This window comes from Periplaneta americana, chromosome 1 (genome assembly GCF_040183065.1).
Source record: "Periplaneta americana isolate PAMFEO1 chromosome 1, P.americana_PAMFEO1_priV1, whole genome shotgun sequence".
Classification (NCBI taxonomy): Eukaryota; Metazoa; Arthropoda; class Insecta; order Blattodea; family Blattidae; genus Periplaneta; species Periplaneta americana.
This window is the reverse complement of record NC_091117.1, coordinates 34,704,499-34,728,229: the sequence shown is the minus strand read 5'-3', so window position 1 is coordinate 34,728,229 and position 23,731 is coordinate 34,704,499. Positions and strand designations below refer to the sequence as shown.

Below are 23,731 nucleotides of genomic sequence, written 5' to 3'. Positions count from 1 at the left end.
TTTTAGGTTGATACATAACAACAAAAAATTAATAAAAATTAATAGGTACAAAATCAGTTCAGACACATGATTACGAGAAGTTGAACCAAAATTCTGTGACAGCATTATCAAAGTTAAGTTTTTAAATCATATCCAAATTTTGTTAATTATTTCAGAAACGAATTGCATAATATTGTTGCATGCATGGTCTTTGCGAGTTAAGAAAGAGACAGTGGCCTCAGTCGGTATTTATAATGTCATGGAGATTCAAATTCCTTCTCACATCATCATTGACATTCCCAACTATTTCTTCACTCTGATCTGTGTAGTGATCTCTGTTTTGAGATGATACAACTATGTTCCGTTGTCTGCACATGAAATTTTTATTTTGTGTGCTACTTAGTGTTCTATTTTATTCAATATTCAAAATTTAAATAGTGAAGGTAATTTTTGTGGTGTCTTCAGTGAATTTTGTACATAAAAGAGTGTCCGCAACTTGTGTAAAATCTAATTTTGTGAAACTTCATCGTTGTATTTGTTTGGGTGGGAGTGGAAATATATATTTCTGTTGCATCTTAACAGCATTGGAATTGGAAAAATATTTGGAATATAAGGAATAATAAATAATAACTACTAAATCACTTGACATTTTTACAAGAAAAAAAAATGCTGTTATATTTCTGTGGTGTATAGAATAGAATGTTCAGGGTGATACATAAGAACAAGAATTAGTAAAAATGAATAGACACAAAATTATTTCAGACGCATGGTACCAGTATTTTCACAACATGTTTCGCCCCAAGGTTTCCATTGGATACAGTGAACGAAAGTTGTACGGTAACTTTATCAAAGTTAAGGTTTTAAATCGTATCCAAATTTATTGTTTATTTGAGAAAGAATTGCATAATATTGTTGTATTCATGCTGTTTACGAGTTAAGAAAAAGTCTGTGGCCTCAGTCGTTATTTATAATGTCATGGAAATTCAAAATCCCGCAAACATCATCATTGACACTGATAACTGTTTCTTAACTGTGATCTGTGAAGTGAAATTTCTTTTGAGATGATACAACTATTCTTCGTTCTCTGCACATGGAATTTTTATTTTGTGTACATTAAAGTGTTCTATTTTATTCAGTATTCAAAATTTGAAGAGTGAACGTAATTTTTCCGGTGTCCTGACTGAATTTTGTACATAAAAAGACATCCGTTACTTGTGTATAATTTAATTTTGTGAAGCTGCATTGTTCTTTTTGTTTGGGTGAGAGTTAAAATCTGCAATTCTCTTGCGTATAATAGCATTGGGATTGCAAAAATGCTTGGAATTTTTAACAATAAAGTAAAGAAATACTCGTCACATGCCATGATGGCACTTGGGGGTCATGGTGTTATAGCCCCATGGTTTCCATGACCTCGGCACTAGAATGAGGAATTGTGGTCGGCACCCCCCTCTGACCGCCTTTTGCCCCCGGGAAAGACCCGGTACTCAATTTTATAAGAGGCCGAGTGAACCACGGGGCCGTTCTGAAACTTTGGCAAGACAAAAACGTTCTGTAATCACCTGGGATCGAACCTCGGATCTTCCAGTCCGTATCCAGCTGCTGTACTAGCTGAGCAACCCGGCCGAAAATTTTTAAGAATGATAAATAAAAATTAAATTACTTGCAATTCTTAGTAACATAGATGCAGCAGAGGGACTTTATGGTATATACAGTAGACTAGAATTTTCAGGATGATACATAACAACAATTAGTACATATGAATAAACACAAAATTATTTCAGACACATGGTTCCAGAATATTTTTCAATATAGTTCGCCCCAAAGTTTCCACAGGATATATTGAACCAAAATTCTACTACAACATTACTAACATTGATATTTTATATCATATCCAAATTTTAATAATTATCTCAGAAACGAATTGCATTTATGGTCCTTAAGAGTTAAGAAAGCGTCAGCAGCCCTAGTCACTATTTACAGATAGATAGGTAGGTAGGTAAATAGACCAGACCAGACATGACCAGATAAAAGCGATGGAAACGCTGAAGATACGGAGGAAAATTCCAGACCAGACCAGACCAGACCAGACCAGACCAGACCAGACCAGAGGTCTCTCTAAATTTATTCGATACAGTATATAACGCTGTAGTTAGATTTACATTTATTTATTGGGCAGAAATTAGGGTTGGGGAATAACAGAAAAACTTAACCAGGTACAAAGCGACTTTTTAAAACGGATAGCGTGGGTGGGGAGGGGAGCGGCTAACAGCTGAATCCTAAGAAAATTGGGACGCCATAGAGACTCAATAGAATGCCAGATAAATGTTCTAAAATACTACTTTAAAGTTGTGCATGGAGATCAGTCCATATTAGAGCGGTGTGTTATAGGGAGCAACTCGAGAGGAGAGACAAAATAACCTGGGCAGGTAGATTACGCAGAGGTTTGGAGGAAATAGGTATGGGATTTATACTCGGGGAAGATTGCAGGAACAAGAAAAATGTCTGGCGGAATGTCAAGAAACGCGTGAAGAATATAGACAGGCAAATAACAGGAGGGCAATGTAGGGACAAAGTAGCTCTGGAGATCCAATCGATGATCAAAACAAATTAGGGGGTCCGAATTATATCACTATGGAGGGAGCAGAGAATGTAGATTGGGTTTAATCTGGTTTCGTCTAGGAGAATGGAGGGCACTTAAAATCGTCAATGAAGATGGGGCGAGAATATGTTCTCTTTGCGGTAGAGGCGAGAGATCACACCATATTTTATCGGAGTGTGAAGCCACAGAAGCTCTGAGGAAACGATTCCTGCCACAGTGCTTCATTACATCTAGCAGGGGGCACAATTTAAAATTACATGTAGAGTCAAAGTTGCAAGAGATATCATCATAGGAATTCCCAACTCTCTGTTAGCATTGAACTGATATATTGATGTCTATTTTGAGATGATACTAGTATTTTTCTTTTTCCGAAGGTGACATTTTTATTGTTGTGTGTAGCTTAGTGTTCAGTTTTATTCAATAATTTGAAAAAGAAACGTCATTTTTCTCATGTCTTCATTGAGTTTTCTACATAAAAGCATATTCGTTAGGTGTCTAAAATTTAATTTTGTGAAGTTCCATTGTTCTTTCTGTTTGGGTGGTAGTTGAAATTCATAATTCTGTTGCGTCTAATAGTATTGAGATTGGAATAATGCTTGGATTTAAGAATAATATAAATAAAAATTAAATTACTTGCAATTGTTAGTAAAATAGAAGCAGCGGGGGGACTTCTTAGACTAGAATTTTTAGGTTGATACATAACAACAAAAAATTAATAAAAATTAATAGGTACAAAATCAGTTCAGACACATGATTACGAGTAGTTGAACCAAAATTCTGTGACAGCATTATCAAAGTTAAGTTTTTAAATCATATCCAAATTTTGTTAATTATTTCAGAAACGAATTGCATAATATTGTTGCATGCATGGTCTTTGCGAGTTAAGAAAGAGACAGTGGCCTCAGTCGGTATTTATAATGTCATGGAGATTCGAATTCCTTCTCACATCATCATTGACATTCCCAACTATTTCTTCACTCTGATCTGTGTAGTGATCTCTGTTTTGAGATGATACAACTATGTTCCGTTGTCTGCACATGAAATTTTTATTTTGTGTGCTACTTAGTGTTCTATTTTATTCAATATTCAAAATTTAAATAGTGAAGGTAATTTTTGTGGTGTCTTCAGTGAATTTTGTACATAAAAGAGTGTCCGCAACTTGTGTAAAATCTAATTTTGTGAAACTTCATCGTTGTATTTGTTTGGGTGGGAGTGGAAATATATATTTCTGTTGCATCTTAACAGCATTGGAATTGGAAAAATATTTGGAATATAAGGAATAATAAATAATAACTACTAAATCACTTGACATTTTTACAAGAAAAAAAAATGCTGTTATATTTCTGTGGTGTATAGAATAGAATGTTCAGGGTGATACATAAGAACAAGAATTAGTAAAAATGAATAGACACAAAATTATTTCAGACGCATGGTACCAGTATTTTCACAACATGTTTCGCCCCAAGGTTTCCATTGGATACAGTGAACGAAAGTTGTACGGTAACTTTATCAAAGTTAAGGTTTTAAATCGTATCCAAATTTATTGTTTATTTGAGAAAGAATTGCATAATATTGTTGTATTCATGCTGTTTACGAGTTAAGAAAAAGTCTGTGGCCTAAGTCGTTATTTATAATGTCATGGAAATTCAAAATCCCGCAAACATCATCATTGACACTGATAACTGTTTCTTAACTGTGATCTGTGAAGTGAAATTTCTTTTGAGATGATACAACTATTTTTCGTTCTCTGCACATGGAATTTTTATTTTGTGTACATTAAAGTGTTCTATTTTATTCAGTATTCAAAATTTGAAGAGTGAACGTAATTTTTCCGGTGTCCTCACTGAATTTTGTACATAAAAAGACATCCGTTACTTGTGTATAATTTAATTTTGTGAAGCTGCATTGTTCTTTTTGTTTGGGTGAGAGTTAAAATCTGCAATTCTCTTGCGTATAATAGCATTGGGATTGCAAAAATGCTTGGAATTTTTAACAATAAAGTAAAGAAATACTCGTCACATGCCATGATGGCACTTGGGGGTCATGGTGTTATAGCCCCATGGTTTCCATGACCTCGGCACTAGAATGAGGTATTGTGGTCGGCACCCCTCTCTGACCGCCTTTTGCCCCCGGGAAAGACCCGGTACTCAATTTTATAAGAGGCCGAGTGAACCACGGGGCCGTTCTGAAACTTTGGCAAGACAAAAACGTTCTGTAATCACCTGGGATCGAACCTCGGATCTTCCAGTCCGTATCCAGCTGCTGTACTAGCTGAGCAACCCGGCCGAAAATTTTTAAGAATGATAAATAAAAATTAAATTACTTGCAATTCTTAGTAACATAGATGCAGCAGAGGGACTTTATGGTATATACAGTAGACTAGAATTTTCAGGATGATACATAACAACAATTAGTACATATGAATAAACACAAAATTATTTCAGACACATGGTTCCAGAATATTTTTCAATATAGTTCGCCCCAAAGTTTCCACAGGATATATTGAACCAAAATTCTACTACAACATTACTAACATTGATATTTTATATCATATCCAAATTTTAATAATTATCTCAGAAACGAATTGCATTTATGGTCCTTAAGAGTTAAGAAAGCGTCAGCAGCCCTAGTCACTATTTACAGATAGATAGGTAGGTAGGTAAATAGACCAGACCAGACATGACCAGAAAAAAGCGATGGAAACGCTGAAGATACGGAGGAAAATTCCAGACCAGACCAGACCAGACCCGACCCGACCCGACCCGACCCGACCCGACCCGACCAGACCAGACCAGACCAGACCAGACCAGACCAGACCAGACCAGACCAGACCAGACCAGACCAGACCAGACCAGACCAGACCAGCCCAGACCAGCCCAGCCCAGCCCAGCCCAGCCCAGCCCAGCCCAGCCCAGACCAGACCAGACCAGACCAGCCCAGCCCAGCCCAGCCCAGCCCAGACCAGACCAGACCAGCCCAGCCCAGACCAGACCAGACCAGACCAGACCAGACCAGACCAGACCAGACCAGACCAGACCAGACCAGACCAGACCAGACCAGACCAGACCAGACCAGACCAGACCAGACCAGACCAGACCAGACCAGACCAGACCAGACCAGACCAGACCAGACCAGACCAGACCAGACCAGACCAGACCAGACCAGACCAGACCAGACCAGACCAGACCAGACCAGACCAGACCAGACCAGACCAGACCAGACCAGACCAGACCAGACCAGACCAGACCAGACCAGACCAGACCAGACCAGACCAGACCAGACCAGACCAGACCAGACCAGACCAGACCAGACCAGACCAGACCAGACCAGACCAGACCAGACCAGACCAGAAAGCGATGAAAACGCTAAGGATACGGATCAAAATCCCAGAGGTCTCTCTAAATTTATTCGATACAGTATATAACGCTGTAGTTAGATTTACATTTATTTATTGGGCAGAAATTAGGGTTGGGGAATAACAGAAAAACTGAACCAGGTACAAAGCGACTTTTTAAAACGGATAGCGTGGGTGGGGAGGGGAGCGGCTAACAGCTGAATCCTAAGAAAATTGGGACGCCATAGAGACTCAATAGAATGCCAGATAAATGTTCTAAAATACTACTTTAAAGTTGTGCATGGAGATCAGTCCTTATTAGAGCGGTGTGTTATAGGGAGCAACTCGAGAGGAGAGACAAAATAACCTGGGCAGGTAGATTACGCAGAGGTTTGGAGGAAATAGGTATGGGATTTATACTCGGGGAAGATTGCAGGAACAAGAAAAATGTCTGGCGGAATGTCAAGAAGCGCGTGAAGAATATAGACAGGCAAATAACAGGAGGGCAATGTAGGGACAAAGTAGCTCTGGAGATCCAATCGATGATCAAAACAAATTAGGGGGTCCGAATTATATCACTAAGGAGGGAGCAGAGAATGTAGATTGGGTTTAATCTGGTTTCGTCTAGGAGAATGGAGGGCACTTAAAATCGTCAATGAAGATGGGGCGAGAATATGTTCTCTTTGCGGTAGAGGCGAGAGATCACACCATATTTTATCGGAGTGTGAAGCCACAGAAGCTCTGAGGAAACGATTCCTGCCACAGTGCTTCATTACATCTAGCAGGGGGCACAATTTAAAATTACATGTAGAGTCAAAGTTGCAAGAGATATCATCATAGGAATTCCCAACTCTCTGTTAGCATTGAACTGATATATTGATGTCTATTTTGAGATGATACTAGTATTTTTCTTTTTCCGAAGGTGACATTTTTATTGTTGTGTGTAGCTTAGTGTTCAGTTTTATTCAATAATTTGAAAAAGAAACGTCATTTTTCTCATGTCTTCATTGAGTTTTCTACATAAAAGCATATTCGTTAGGTGTCTAAAATTTAATTTTGTGAAGTTCCATTGTTCTTTCTGTTTGGGTGGTAGTTGAAATTCATAATTCTGTTGCGTCTAATAGTATTGAGATTGGAATAATGCTTGGAATTAAGAATAATATAAATAAAAATTAAATTACTTGCAATTGTTAGTAAAATAGAAGCAGCGGGGGGACTTCTTAGACTAGAATTTTTAGGTTGATACATAACAACAAAAAATTAATAAAAATTAATAGGTACAAAATCAGTTCAGACACATGATTACGAGTAGTTGAACCAAAATTCTGTGACAGCATTATCAAAGTTAAGTTTTTAAATCATATCCAAATTTTGTTAATTATTTGAGAAACGAATTGCATAATATTGTTGCATGCATGGTCTTTGCGAGTTAAGAAAGAGACAGTGGCCTCAGTCGGTATTTATAATGTCATGGAGATTCAAATTCCTTCTCACATCATCATTGACATTCCCAACTATTTCTTCACTCTGATCTGTGTAGTGATCTCTGTTTTGAGATGATACAACTATGTTCCGTTGTCTGCACATGAAATTTTTATTTTGTGTGCTACTTAGTGTTCTATTTTATTCAATATTCAAAATTTAAATAGTGAAGGTAATTTTTGTGGTGTCTTCAGTGAATTTTGTACATAAAAGAGTGTCCGCAACTTGTGTAAAATCTAATTTTGTGAAACTTCATCGTTGTATTTGTTTGGGTGGGAGTGGAAATATATATTTCTGTTGCATCTTAACAGCATTGGAATTGGAAAAATATTTGGAATATAAGGAATAATAAATAATAACTACTAAATCACTTGACATTTTTACAAGAAAAAAAAATGCTGTTATATTTCTGTGGTGTATAGAATAGAATGTTCAGGGTGATACATAAGAACAAGAATTAGTAAAAATGAATAGACACAAAATTATTTCAGACGCATGGTACCAGTATTTTCACAACATGTTTCGCCCCAAGGTTTCCATTGGATACAGTGAACGAAAGTTGTACGGTAACTTTATCAAAGTTAAGGTTTTAAATCGTATCCAAATTTATTGTTTATTTGAGAAAGAATTGCATAATATTGTTGTATTCATGCTGTTTACGAGTTAAGAAAAAGTCTGTGGCCTCAGTCGTTATTTATAATGTCATGGAAATTCAAAATCCCGCAAACATCATCATTGACACTGATAACTGTTTCTTAACTGTGATCTGTGAAGTGAAATTTCTTTTGAGATGATACAACTATTTTTCGTTCTCTGCACATGGAATTTTTATTTTGTGTACATTAAAGTGTTCTATTTTATTCAGTATTCAAAATTTGAAGAGTGAACGTAATTTTTCTGGTGTCCTCACTGAATTTTGTACATAAAAAGACATCCGTTACTTGTGTATAATTTAATTTTGTGAAGCTGCATTGTTCTTTTTGTTTGGGTGAGAGTTAAAATCTACAATTCTCTTGCGTATAATAGCATTGGGATTGCAAAAATGCTTGGAATTTTTAACAATAAAGTAAAGAAATACTCGTCACATGCCATGATGGCACTTGGGGGTCATGGTGTTATAGCCCCATGGTTTCCATGACCTCGGCACTAGAATGAGGAATTGTGGTCGGCACCCCCCTCTGACCGCCTTTTGCCCCCGGGAAAGACCCGGTACTCAATTTTATAAGAGGCCGAGTGAACCACGGGGCCGTTCTGAAACTTTGGCAAGACAAAAACGTTCAGTAATCACCTGGGATCGAACCTCGGATCTTCCAGTCCGTATCCAGCTGCTGTACTAGCTGAGCAACCCGGCCGAAAATTTTTAAGAATGATAAATAAAAATTAAATTACTTGCAATTCTTAGTAACCTTAGATGCAGCAGAGGGACTTTATGGTATATACAGTAGACTAGAATTTTCAGGATGATACATAACAACAATTAGTACATATGAATAAACACAAAATTATTTCAGACACATGGTTCCAGAATATTTTTCAATATAGTTCGCCCCAAAGTTTCCACAGGATATATTGAACCAAAATTCTACTACAACATTACTAACATTGATATTTTATATCATATCCAAATTTTAATAATTATCTCAGAAACGAATTGCATTTATGGTCCTTAAGAGTTAAGAAAGCGTCAGCAGCCCTAGTCACTATTTACAGATAGATAGGTAGGTAGGTAAATAGACCAGACCAGACATGACCAGATAAAAGCGATGGAAACGCTGAAGATACGGAGGAAAATTCCAGACCAGACCAGACCAGACCAGACCAGACCAGACCAGAGGTCTCTCTAAATTTATTCGATACAGTATATAACGCTGTAGTTAGATTTACATTTATTTATTGGGCAGAAATTAGGGTTGGGGAATAACAGAAAAACTGAACCAGGTACAAAGCGACTTTTTAAAACGGATAGCGTGGGTGGGGAGGGGAGCGGCTAACAGCTGAATCCTAAGAAAATTGGGACGCCATAGAGACTCAATAGAATGCCAGATAAATGTTCTAAAATACTACTTTAAAGTTGTGCATGGAGATCAGTCCTTATTAGAGCGGTGTGTTATAGGGAGCAACTCGAGAGGAGAGACAAAATAACCTGGGCAGGTAGATTACGCAGAGGTTTGGAGGAAATAGGTATGGGATTTATACTCGGGGAAGATTGCAGGAACAAGAAAAATGTCTGGCGGAATGTCAAGAAGCGCGTGAAGAATATAGACAGGCAAATAACAGGAGGGCAATGTAGGGACAAAGTAGCTCTGGAGATCCAATCGATGATCAAAACAAATTAGGGGGTCCGAATTATATCACTAAGGAGGGAGCAGAGAATGTAGATTGGGTTTAATCTGGTTTCGTCTAGGAGAATGGAGGGCACTTAAAATCGTCAATGAAGATGGGGCGAGAATATGTTCTCTTTGCGGTAGAGGCGAGAGATCACACCATATTTTATCGGAGTGTGAAGCCACAGAAGCTCTGAGGAAACGATTCCTGCCACAGTGCTTCATTACATCTAGCAGGGGGCACAATTTAAAATTACATGTAGAGTCAAAGTTGCAAGAGATATCATCATAGGAATTCCCAACTCTCTGTTAGCATTGAACTGATATATTGATGTCTATTTTGAGATGATACTAGTATTTTTCTTTTTCCGAAGGTGACATTTTTATTGTTGTGTGTAGCTTAGTGTTCAGTTTTATTCAATAATTTGAAAAAGAAACGTCATTTTTCTCATGTCTTCATTGAGTTTTCTACATAAAAGCATATTCGTTAGGTGTCTAAAATTTAATTTTGTGAAGTTCCATTGTTCTTTCTGTTTGGGTGGTAGTTGAAATTCATAATTCTGTTGCGTCTAATAGTATTGAGATTGGAATAATGCTTGGAATTAAGAATAATATAAATAAAAATTAAATTACTTGCAATTGTTAGTAAAATAGAAGCAGCGGGGGGACTTCTTAGACTAGAATTTTTAGGTTGATACATAACAACAAAAAATTAATAAAAATTAATAGGTACAAAATCAGTTCAGACACATGATTACGAGTAGTTGAACCAAAATTCTGTGACAGCATTATCAAAGTTAAGTTTTTAAATCATATCCAAATTTTGTTAATTATTTGAGAAACGAATTGCATAATATTGTTGCATGCATGGTCTTTGCGAGTTAAGAAAGAGACAGTGGCCTCAGTCGGTATTTATAATGTCATGGAGATTCAAATTCCTTCTCACATCATCATTGACATTCCCAACTATTTCTTCACTCTGATCTGTGTAGTGATCTCTGTTTTGAGATGATACAACTATGTTCCGTTGTCTGCACATGAAATTTTTATTTTGTGTGCTACTTAGTGTTCTATTTTATTCAATATTCAAAATTTAAATAGTGAAGGTAATTTTTGTGGTGTCTTCAGTGAATTTTGTACATAAAAGAGTGTCCGCAACTTGTGTAAAATCTAATTTTGTGAAACTTCATCGTTGTATTTGTTTGGGTGGGAGTGGAAATATATATTTCTGTTGCATCTTAACAGCATTGGAATTGGAAAAATATTTGGAATATAAGGAATAATAAATAATAACTACTAAATCACTTGACATTTTTACAAGAAAAAAAAATGCTGTTATATTTCTGTGGTGTATAGAATAGAATGTTCAGGGTGATACATAAGAACAAGAATTAGTAAAAATGAATAGACACAAAATTATTTCAGACGCATGGTACCAGTATTTTCACAACATGTTTCGCCCCAAGGTTTCCATTGGATACAGTGAACGAAAGTTGTACGGTAACTTTATCAAAGTTAAGGTTTTAAATCGTATCCAAATTTATTGTTTATTTGAGAAAGAATTGCATAATATTGTTGTATTCATGCTGTTTACGAGTTAAGAAAAAGTCTGTGGCCTCAGTCGTTATTTATAATGTCATGGAAATTCAAAATCCCGCAAACATCATCATTGACACTGATAACTGTTTCTTAACTGTGATCTGTGAAGTGAAATTTCTTTTGAGATGATACAACTATTTTTCGTTCTCTGCACATGGAATTTTTATTTTGTGTACATTAAAGTGTTCTATTTTATTCAGTATTCAAAATTTGAAGAGTGAACGTAATTTTTCTGGTGTCCTCACTGAATTTTGTACATAAAAAGACATCCGTTACTTGTGTATAATTTAATTTTGTGAAGCTGCATTGTTCTTTTTGTTTGGGTGAGAGTTAAAATCTACAATTCTCTTGCGTATAATAGCATTGGGATTGCAAAAATGCTTGGAATTTTTAACAATAAAGTAAAGAAATACTCGTCACATGCCATGATGGCACTTGGGGGTCATGGTGTTATAGCCCCATGGTTTCCATGACCTCGGCACTAGAATGAGGAATTGTGGTCGGCACCCCCCTCTGACCGCCTTTTGCCCCCGGGAAAGACCCGGTACTCAATTTTATAAGAGGCCGAGTGAACCACGGGGCCGTTCTGAAACTTTGGCAAGACAAAAACGTTCAGTAATCACCTGGGATCGAACCTCGGATCTTCCAGTCCGTATCCAGCTGCTGTACTAGCTGAGCAACCCGGCCGAAAATTTTTAAGAATGATAAATAAAAATTAAATTACTTGCAATTCTTAGTAACATAGATGCAGCAGAGGGACTTTATGGTATATACAGTAGACTAGAATTTTCAGGATGATACATAACAACAATTAGTACATATGAATAAACACAAAATTATTTCAGACACATGGTTCCAGAATATTTTTCAATATAGTTCGCCCCAAAGTTTCCACAGGATATATTGAACCAAAATTCTACTACAACATTACTAACATTGATATTTTATATCATATCCAAATTTTAATAATTATCTCAGAAACGAATTGCATTTATGGTCCTTAAGAGTTAAGAAAGCGTCAGCAGCCCTAGTCACTATTTACAGATAGATAGGTAGGTAGGTAAATAGACCAGACCAGACATGACCAGATAAAAGCGATGGAAACGCTGAAGATACGGAGGAAAATTCCAGACCAGACCAGACCAGACCAGACCAGACCAGACCAGACCAGAGGTCTCTCTAAATTTATTCGATACAGTATATAACGCTGTAGTTAGATTTACATTTATTTATTGGGCAGAAATTAGGGTTGGGGAATAACAGAAAAACTTAACCAGGTACAAAGCGACTTTTTAAAACGGATAGCGTGGGTGGGGAGGGGAGCGGCTAACAGCTGAATCCTAAGAAAATTGGGACGCCATAGAGACTCAATAGAATGCCAGATAAATGTTCTAAAATACTACTTTAAAGTTGTGCATGGAGATCAGTCCATATTAGAGCGGTGTGTTATAGGGAGCAACTCGAGAGGAGAGACAAAATAACCTGGGCAGGTAGATTACGCAGAGGTTTGGAGGAAATAGGTATGGGATTTATACTCGGGGAAGATTGCAGGAACAAGAAAAATGTCTGGCGGAATGTCAAGAAACGCGTGAAGAATATAGACAGGCAAATAACAGGAGGGCAATGTAGGGACAAAGTAGCTCTGGAGATCCAATCGATGATCAAAACAAATTAGGGGGTCCGAATTATATCACTATGGAGGGAGCAGAGAATGTAGATTGGGTTTAATCTGGTTTCGTCTAGGAGAATGGAGGGCACTTAAAATCGTCAATGAAGATGGGGCGAGAATATGTTCTCTTTGCGGTAGAGGCGAGAGATCACACCATATTTTATCGGAGTGTGAAGCCACAGAAGCTCTGAGGAAACGATTCCTGCCACAGTGCTTCATTACATCTAGCAGGGGGCACAATTTAAAATTACATGTAGAGTCAAAGTTGCAAGAGATATCATCATAGGAATTCCCAACTCTCTGTTAGCATTGAACTGATATATTGATGTCTATTTTGAGATGATACTAGTATTTTTCTTTTTCCGAAGGTGACATTTTTATTGTTGTGTGTAGCTTAGTGTTCAGTTTTATTCAATAATTTGAAAAAGAAACGTCATTTTTCTCATGTCTTCATTGAGTTTTCTACATAAAAGCATATTCGTTAGGTGTCTAAAATTTAATTTTGTGAAGTTCCATTGTTCTTTCTGTTTGGGTGGTAGTTGAAATTCATAATTCTGTTGCGTCTAATAGTATTGAGATTGGAATAATGCTTGGATTTAAGAATAATATAAATAAAAATTAAATTACTTGCAATTGTTAGTAAAATAGAAGCAGCGGGGGGACTTCTTAGACTAGAATTTTTAGGTTGATACATAACAACAAAAAATTAATAAAAATTAATAGGTACAAAATCAGTTCAGACACATGATTACGAGTAGTTGAACCAAAATTCTGTGACAGCATTATCAAAGTTAAGTTTTTAAATCATATCCAAATTTTGTTAATTATTTCAGAAACGAATTGCATAATATTGTTGCATGCATGGTCTTTGCGAGTTAAGAAAGAGACAGTGGCCTCAGTCGGTATTTATAATGTCATGGAGATTCAAATTCCTTCTCACATCATCATTGACATTCCCAACTATTTCTTCACTCTGATCTGTGTAGTGATCTCTGTTTTGAGATGATACAACTATGTTCCGTTGTCTGCACATGAAATTTTTATTTTGTGTGCTACTTAGTGTTCTATTTTATTCAATATTCAAAATTTAAATAGTGAAGGTAATTTTTGTGGTGTCTTCAGTGAATTTTGTACATAAAAGAGTGTCCGCAACTTGTGTAAAATCTAATTTTGTGAAACTTCATCGTTGTATTTGTTTGGGTGGGAGTGGAAATATATATTTCTGTTGCATCTTAACAGCATTGGAATTGGAAAAATATTTGGAATATAAGGAATAATAAATAATAACTACTAAATCACTTGACATTTTTACAAGAAAAAAAAATGCTGTTATATTTCTGTGGTGTATAGAATAGAATGTTCAGGGTGATACATAAGAACAAGAATTAGTAAAAATGAATAGACACAAAATTATTTCAGACGCATGGTACCAGTATTTTCACAACATGTTTCGCCCCAAGGTTTCCATTGGATACAGTGAACGAAAGTTGTACGGTAACTTTATCAAAGTTAAGGTTTTAAATCGTATCCAAATTTATTGTTTATTTGAGAAAGAATTGCATAATATTGTTGTATTCATGCTGTTTACGAGTTAAGAAAAAGTCTGTGGCCTCAGTCGTTATTTATAATGTCATGGAAATTCAAAATCCCGCAAACATCATCATTGACACTGATAACTGTTTCTTAACTGTGATCTGTGAAGTGAAATTTCTTTTGAGATGATACAACTATTCTTCGTTCTCTGCACATGGAATTTTTATTTTGTGTACATTAAAGTGTTCTATTTTATTCAGTATTCAAAATTTGAAGAGTGAACGTAATTTTTCCGGTGTCCTGACTGAATTTTGTACATAAAAAGACATCCGTTACTTGTGTATAATTTAATTTTGTGAAGCTGCATTGTTCTTTTTGTTTGGGTGAGAGTTAAAATCTGCAATTCTCTTGCGTATAATAGCATTGGGATTGCAAAAATGCTTGGAATTTTTAACAATAAAGTAAAGAAATACTCGTCACATGCCATGATGGCACTTGGGGGTCATGGTGTTATAGCCCCATGGTTTCCATGACCTCGGCACTAGAATGAGGAATTGTGGTCGGCACCCCCCTCTGACCGCCTTTTGCCCCCGGGAAAGACCCGGTACTCAATTTTATAAGAGGCCGAGTGAACCACGGGGCCGTTCTGAAACTTTGGCAAGACAAAAACGTTCTGTAATCACCTGGGATCGAACCTCGGATCTTCCAGTCCGTATCCAGCTGCTGTACTAGCTGAGCAACCCGGCCGAAAATTTTTAAGAATGATAAATAAAAATTAAATTACTTGCAATTCTTAGTAACATAGATGCAGCAGAGGGACTTTATGGTATATACAGTAGACTAGAATTTTCAGGATGATACATAACAACAATTAGTACATATGAATAAACACAAAATTATTTCAGACACATGGTTCCAGAATATTTTTCAATATAGTTCGCCCCAAAGTTTCCACAGGATATATTGAACCAAAATTCTACTACAACATTACTAACATTGATATTTTATATCATATCCAAATTTTAATAATTATCTCAGAAACGAATTGCATTTATGGTCCTTAAGAGTTAAGAAAGCGTCAGCAGCCCTAGTCACTATTTACAGATAGATAGGTAGGTAGGTAAATAGACCAGACCAGACATGACCAGATAAAAGCGATGGAAACGCTGAAGATACGGAGGAAAATTCCAGACCAGACCAGACCAGACCAGACCAGACCAGACCAGACCAGAGGTCTCTCTAAATTTATTCGATACAGTATATAACGCTGTAGTTAGATTTACATTTATTTATTGGGCAGAAATTAGGGTTGGGGAATAACAGAAAAACTTAACCAGGTACAAAGCGACTTTTTAAAACGGATAGCGTGGGTGGGGAGGGGAGCGGCTAACAGCTGAATCCTAAGAAAATTGGGACGCCATAGAGACTCAATAGAATGCCAGATAAATGTTCTAAAATACTACTTTAAAGTTGTGCATGGAGATCAGTCCATATTAGAGCGGTGTGTTATAGGGAGCAACTCGAGAGGAGAGACAAAATAACCTGGGCAGGTAGATTACGCAGAGGTTTGGAGGAAATAGGTATGGGATTTATACTCGGGGAAGATTGCAGGAACAAGAAAAATGTCTGGCGGAATGTCAAGAAACGCGTGAAGAATATAGACAGGCAAATAACAGGAGGGCAATGTAGGGACAAAGTAGCTCTGGAGATCCAATCGATGATCAAAACAAATTAGGGGGTCCGAATTATATCACTATGGAGGGAGCAGAGAATGTAGATTGGGTTTAATCTGGTTTCGTCTAGGAGAATGGAGGGCACTTAAAATCGTCAATGAAGATGGGGCGAGAATATGTTCTCTTTGCGGTAGAGGCGAGAGATCACACCATGTTTTATCGGAGTGTGAAGCCACAGAAGCTCTGAGGAAACGATTCCTGCCACAGTGCTTCATTACATCTAGCAGGGGGCACAATTTAAAATTACATGTAGAGTCAAAGTTGCAAGAGATATCATCATAGGAATTCCCAACTCTCTGTTAGCATTGAACTGATATATTGATGTCTATTTTGAGATGATACTAGTATTTTTCTTTTTCCGAAGGTGACATTTTTATTGTTGTGTGTAGCTTAGTGTTCAGTTTTATTCAATAATTTGAAAAAGAAACGTCATTTTTCTCATGTCTTCATTGAGTTTTCTACATAAAAGCATATTCGTTAGGTGTCTAAAATTTAATTTTGTGAAGTTCCATTGTTCTTTCTGTTTGGGTGGTAGTTGAAATTCATAATTCTGTTGCGTCTAATAGTATTGAGATTGGAATAATGCTTGGATTTAAGAATAATATAAATAAAAATTAAATTACTTGCAATTGTTAGTAAAATAGAAGCAGCGGGGGGACTTCTTAGACTAGAATTTTTAGGTTGATACATAACAACAAAAAATTAATAAAAATTAATAGGTACAAAATCAGTTCAGACACATGATTACGAGTAGTTGAACCAAAATTCTGTGACAGCATTATCAAAGTTAAGTTTTTAAATCATATCCAAATTTTGTTAATTATTTCAGAAACGAATTGCATAATATTGTTGCATGCATGGTCTTTGCGAGTTAAGAAAGAGACAGTGGCCTCAGTCGGTATTTATAATGTCATGGAGATTCGAATTCCTTCTCACATCATCATTGACATTCCCAACTATTTCTTCACTCTGATCTGTGTAGTGATCTCTGTTTTGAGATGATACAACTATGTTCCGTTGTCTGCACATGAAATTTTTATTTTGTGTGCTACTTAGTGTTCTATTTTATTCAATATTCAAAATTTAAATAGTGAAGGTAATTTTTGTGGTGTCTTCAGTGAATTTTGTACATAAAAGAGTGTCCGCAACTTGTGTAAAATCTAATTTTGTGAAACTTCATCGTTGTATTTGTTTGGGTGGGAGTGGAAATATATATTTCTGTTGCATCTTAACAGCATTGGAATTGGAAAAATATTTGGAATATAAGGAATAATAAATAATAACTACTAAATCACTTGACATTTTTACAAGAAAAAAAAATGCTGTTATATTTCTGTGGTGTATAGAATAGAATGTTCAGGGTGATACATAAGAACAAGAATTAGTAAAAATGAATAGACACAAAATTATTTCAGACGCATGGTACCAGTATTTTCACAACATGTTTCGCCCCAAGGTTTCCATTGGATACAGTGAACGAAAGTTGTACGGTAACTTTATCAAAGTTAAGGTTTTAAATCGTATCCAAATTTATTGTTTATTTGAGAAAGAATTGCATAATATTGTTGTATTCATGCTGTTTACGAGTTAAGAAAAAGTCTGTGGCCTAAGTCGTTATTTATAATGTCATGGAAATTCAAAATCCCGCAAACATCATCATTGACACTGATAACTGTTTCTTAACTGTGATCTGTGAAGTGAAATTTCTTTTGAGATGATACAACTATTTTTCGTTCTCTGCACATGGAATTTTTATTTTGTGTACATTAAAGTGTTCTATTTTATTCAGTATTCAAAATTTGAAGAGTGAACGTAATTTTTCCGGTGTCCTCACTGAATTTTGTACATAAAAAGACATCCGTTACTTGTGTATAATTTAATTTTGTGAAGCTGCATTGTTCTTTTTGTTTGGGTGAGAGTTAAAATCTGCAATTCTCTTGCGTATAATAGCATTGGGATTGCAAAAATGCTTGGAATTTTTAACAATAAAGTAAAGAAATACTCGTCACATGCCATGATGGCACTTGGGGGTCATGGTGTTATAGCCCCATGGTTTCCATGACCTCGGCACTAGAATGAGGTATTGTGGTCGGCACCCCTCTCTGACCGCCTTTTGCCCCCGGGAAAGACCCGGTACTCAATTTTATAAGAGGCCGAGTGAACCACGGGGCCGTTCTGAAACTTTGGCAAGACAAAAACGTTCTGTAATCACCTGGGATCGAACCTCGGATCTTCCAGTCCGTATCCAGCTGCTGTACTAGCTGAGCAACCCGGCCGAAAATTTTTAAGAATGATAAATAAAAATTAAATTACTTGCAATTCTTAGTAACATAGATGCAGCAAGGATGATACATAACAACAATTAGTACATATGAATAAACACAAAATTATTTCAGACACATGGTTCCAGAATATTTTTCAATATAGTTCGCCCCAAAGTTTCCACAGGATATATTGAACCAAAATTCTACTACAACATTACTAACATTGATATTTTATATCATATCCAAATTTTAATAATTATCTCAGAAACGAATTGCATTTATGGTCCTTAAGAGTTAAGAAAGCGTCAGCAGCCCTAGTCACTATTTACAGATAGATAGGTAGGTAGGTAAATAGACCAGACCAGACATGACCAGAAAAAAGCGATGGAAACGCTGAAGATACGGAGGAAAATTCCAGACCAGACCAGACCAGACCCGACCCGACCCGACCCGACCCGACCAGACCAGACCAGACCAGACCAGACCAGACCAGACCAGACCAGACCAGACCAGACCAGCCCAGACCAGCCCAGCCCAGCCCAGCCCAGCCCAGACCAGACCAGACCAGCCCAGCCCAGCCCAGCCCAGCCCAGCCCAGCCCAGCCCAGCCCAGACCAGACCAGACCAGCCCAGCCCAGCCCAGCCCAGCCCAGCCCAGCCCAGCCCAGCCCAGCCCAGCCCAGCCCAGCCCAGCCCAGCCCAGCCCAGCCCAGCCCAGACCAGACCAGACCAGACCAGACCAGACCAGACCAGACCAGACCAGACCAGACCAGACCAGACCAGACCAGACCAGACCAGACCAGACCAGACCAGACCAGACCAGACCAGACCAGACCAGACCAGACCAGACCAGACCAGACCAGACCAGACCAGACCAGACCAGACCAGACCAGACCAGACCAGACCAGACCAGACCAGACCAGACCAGACCAGACCAGACCAGACCAGACCAGACCAGACCAGACCAGACCAGACCAGACCAGACCAGACCAGACCAGACCAGACCAGACCAGACCAGACCAGACCAGACCAGACCAGACCAGACCAGACCAGACCAGACCAGACCAGACCAGACCAGACCAGACCAGACCAGACCAGACCAGACCAGACCAGACCAGACCAGACCAGACCAGACCAGACCAGACCAGACCAGACCAGACCAGACCAGACCAGACCAGACCAGACCAGACCAGACCAGACCAGACCAGACCAGACCAGACCAGACCAGACCAGACCAGACCAGACCAGACCAGACCAGACCAGACCAGACCAGACCAGACCAGACCAGACCAGACCAGACCAGACCAGACCAGACCAGACCAGACCAGACCAGACCAGACCAGACCAGACCAGACCAGACCAGACCAGACCAGACCAGACCAGACCAGACCAGACCAGACCAGACCAGACCAGACCAGACCAGACCAGACCAGACCAGACCAGACCAGACCAGACCAGACCAGACCAGACCAGACCAGACCAGACCAGACCAGACCAGACCAGACCAGACCAGACCAGACCAGACCAGACCAGACCAGACCAGACCAGACCAGACCAGACCAGACCAGACCAGACCAGACCAGACCAGACCAGACCAGACCAGACCAGACCAGACCAGACCAGACCAGACCAGACCAGACCAGACCAGACCAGACCAGACCAGACCAGACCAGACCAGACCAGACCAGACCAGACCAGACCAGACCAGACCAGACCAGACCAGACCAGACCAGACCAGACCAGACCAGACCAGACCAGACCAGACCAGACCAGACCAGACCAGACCAGACCAGACCAGACCAGACCAGACCAGACCAGACCAGACCAGACCAGACCAGACCAGACCAGACCAGACCAGACCAGACCAGACCAGACCAGACCAGACCAGACCAGACCAGACCAGACCAGACCAGACCAGACCAGACCAGACCAGACCAGACCAGACCAGACCAGACCAGACCAGACCAGACCAGACCAGACCAGACCAGACCAGACCAGACCAGACCAGACCAGACCAGACCAGACCAGACCAGACCAGACCAGACCAGACCAGACCAGACCAGACCAGACCAGACCAGACCAGACCAGACCAGACCAGACCAGACCAGACCAGACCAGACCAGACCAGACCAGACCAGACCAGACCAGACCAGACCAGACCAGACCAGACCAGACCAGACCAGACCAGACCAGACCAGACCAGACCAGACCAGACCAGACCAGACCAGACCAGACCAGACCAGACCAGACCAGACCAGACCAGACCAGACCAGACCAGACCAGACCAGACCAGACCAGACCAGACCAGACCAGACCAGACCAGACCAGACCAGACCAGACCAGACCAGACCAGACCAGACCAGACCAGACCAGACCAGACCAGACCAGACCAGACCAGACCAGACCAGACCAGACCAGACCAGACCAGACCAGACCAGACCAGACCAGACCAGACCAGACCAGACCAGACCAGACCAGACCAGACCAGACCAGACCAGACCAGACCAGACCAGACCAGACCAGACCAGACCAGACCAGACCAGACCAGACCAGACCAGACCAGACCAGACCAGACCAGACCAGACCAGACCAGACCAGACCAGACCAGACCAGACCAGACCAGACCAGACCAGACCAGACCAGACCAGACCAGACCAGACCAGACCAGACCAGACCAGACCAGACCAGACCAGACCAGACCAGACCAGACCAGACCAGACCAGACCAGACCAGACCAGACCAGACCAGACCAGACCAGACCAGACCAGACCAGACCAGACCAGACCAGACCAGACCAGACCAGACCAGACCAGACCAGACCAGACCAGACCAGACCAGACCAGACCAGACCAGACCAGACCAGACCAGACCAGACCAGACCAGACCAGACCAGACCAGACCAGACCAGACCAGACCAGACCAGACCAGACCAGACCAGACCAGACCAGACCAGACCAGACCAGACCAGACCAGACCAGACCAGACCAGACCAGACCAGACCAGACCAGACCAGACCAGACCAGACCAGACCAGACCAGACCAGACCAGACCAGACCAGACCAGACCAGACCAGACCAGACCAGACCAGACCAGACCAGACCAGACCAGACCAGACCAGACCAGACCAGACCAGACCAGACCAGACCAGACCAGACCAGACCAGACCAGACCAGACCAGACCAGACCAGACCAGACCAGACCAGACCAGACCAGACCAGACCAGACCAGACCAGACCAGACCAGACCAGACCAGACCAGACCAGACCAGACCAGACCAGACCAGACCAGACCAGACCAGACCAGACCAGACCAGACCAGACCAGACCAGACCAGACCAGACCAGACCAGACCAGACCAGACCAGACCAGACCAGACCAGACCAGACCAGACCAGACCAGACCAGACCAGACCAGACCAGACCAGACCAGACCAGACCAGACCAGACCAGACCAGACCAGACCAGACCAGACCAGACCAGACCAGACCAGACCAGACCAGACCAGACCAGACCAGACCAGACCAGACCAGACCAGACCAGACCAGACCAGACCAGACCAGACCAGACCAGACCAGACCAGACCAGACCAGACCAGACCAGACCAGACCAGACCAGACCAGACCAGACCAGACCAGACCAGACCAGACCAGACCAGACCAGACCAGACCAGACCAGACCAGACCAGACCAGACCAGACCAGACCAGACCAGACCAGACCAGACCAGACCAGACCAGACCAGACCAGACCAGACCAGACCAGACCAGACCAGACCAGACCAGACCAGACCAGACCAGACCAGACCAGACCAGACCAGACCAGACCAGACCAGACCAGACCAGACCAGACCAGACCAGACCAGACCAGACCAGACCAGACCAGACCAGACCAGACCAGACCAGACCAGACCAGACCAGACCAGACCAGACCAGACCAGACCAGACCAGACCAGACCAGACCAGACCAGACCAGACCAGACCAGACCAGACCAGACCAGACCAGACCAGACCAGACCAGACCAGACCAGACCAGACCAGACCAGACCAGACCAGACCAGACCAGACCAGACCAGACCAGACCAGACCAGACCAGACCAGACCAGACCAGACCAGACCAGACCAGACCAGACCAGACCAGACCAGACCAGACCAGACCAGACCAGACCAGACCAGACCAGACCAGACCAGACCAGACCAGACCAGACCAGACCAGACCAGACCAGACCAGACCAGACCAGACCAGACCAGACCAGACCAGACCAGACCAGACCAGACCAGACCAGACCAGACCAGACCAGACCAGACCAGACCAGACCAGACCAGACCAGACCAGACCAGACCAGACCAGACCAGACCAGACCAGACCAGACCAGACCAGACCAGACCAGACCAGACCAGACCAGACCAGACCAGACCAGACCAGACCAGACCAGACCAGACCAGACCAGACCAGACCAGACCAGACCAGACCAGACCAGACCAGACCAGACCAGACCAGACCAGACCAGACCAGACCAGACCAGACCAGACCAGACCAGACCAGACCAGACCAGACCAGACCAGACCAGACCAGACCAGACCAGACCAGACCAGACCAGACCAGACCAGACCAGACCAGACCAGACCAGACCAGACCAGACCAGACCAGACCAGACCAGACCAGACCAGACCAGACCAGACCAGACCAGACCAGACCAGACCAGACCAGACCAGACCAGACCAGACCAGACCAGACCAGACCAGACCAGACCAGACCAGACCAGACCAGACCAGACCAGACCAGACCAGACCAGACCAGACCAGACCAGACCAGACCAGACCAGACCAGACCAGACCAGACCAGACCAGACCAGACCAGACCAGACCAGACCAGACCAGACCAGACCAGACCAGACCAGACCAGACCAGACCAGACCAGACCAGACCAGACCAGACCAGACCAGACCAGACCAGACCAGACCAGACCAGACCAGACCAGACCAGACCAGACCAGACCAGACCAGACCAGACCAGACCAGACCAGACCAGACCAGACCAGACCAGACCAGACCAGACCAGACCAGACCAGACCAGACCAGACCAGACCAGACCAGACCAGACCAGACCAGACCAGACCAGACCAGACCAGACCAGACCAGACCAGACCAGACCAGACCAGACCAGACCAGACCAGACCAGACCAGACCAGACCAGACCAGACCAGACCAGACCAGACCAGAC

General features: G+C 41.2%; 1 protein-coding gene across 1 annotated transcript in view; it reads left to right on the top strand.

Annotated features, from left to right (window-relative positions):
* Positions 1-23,731, top strand: part of LOC138694479 (protein lifeguard 4-like) — a 492,919-nt gene that overhangs the window by 260,214 nt on the left and 208,974 nt on the right. The gene's annotated exons all lie outside the window — the stretch shown is intronic.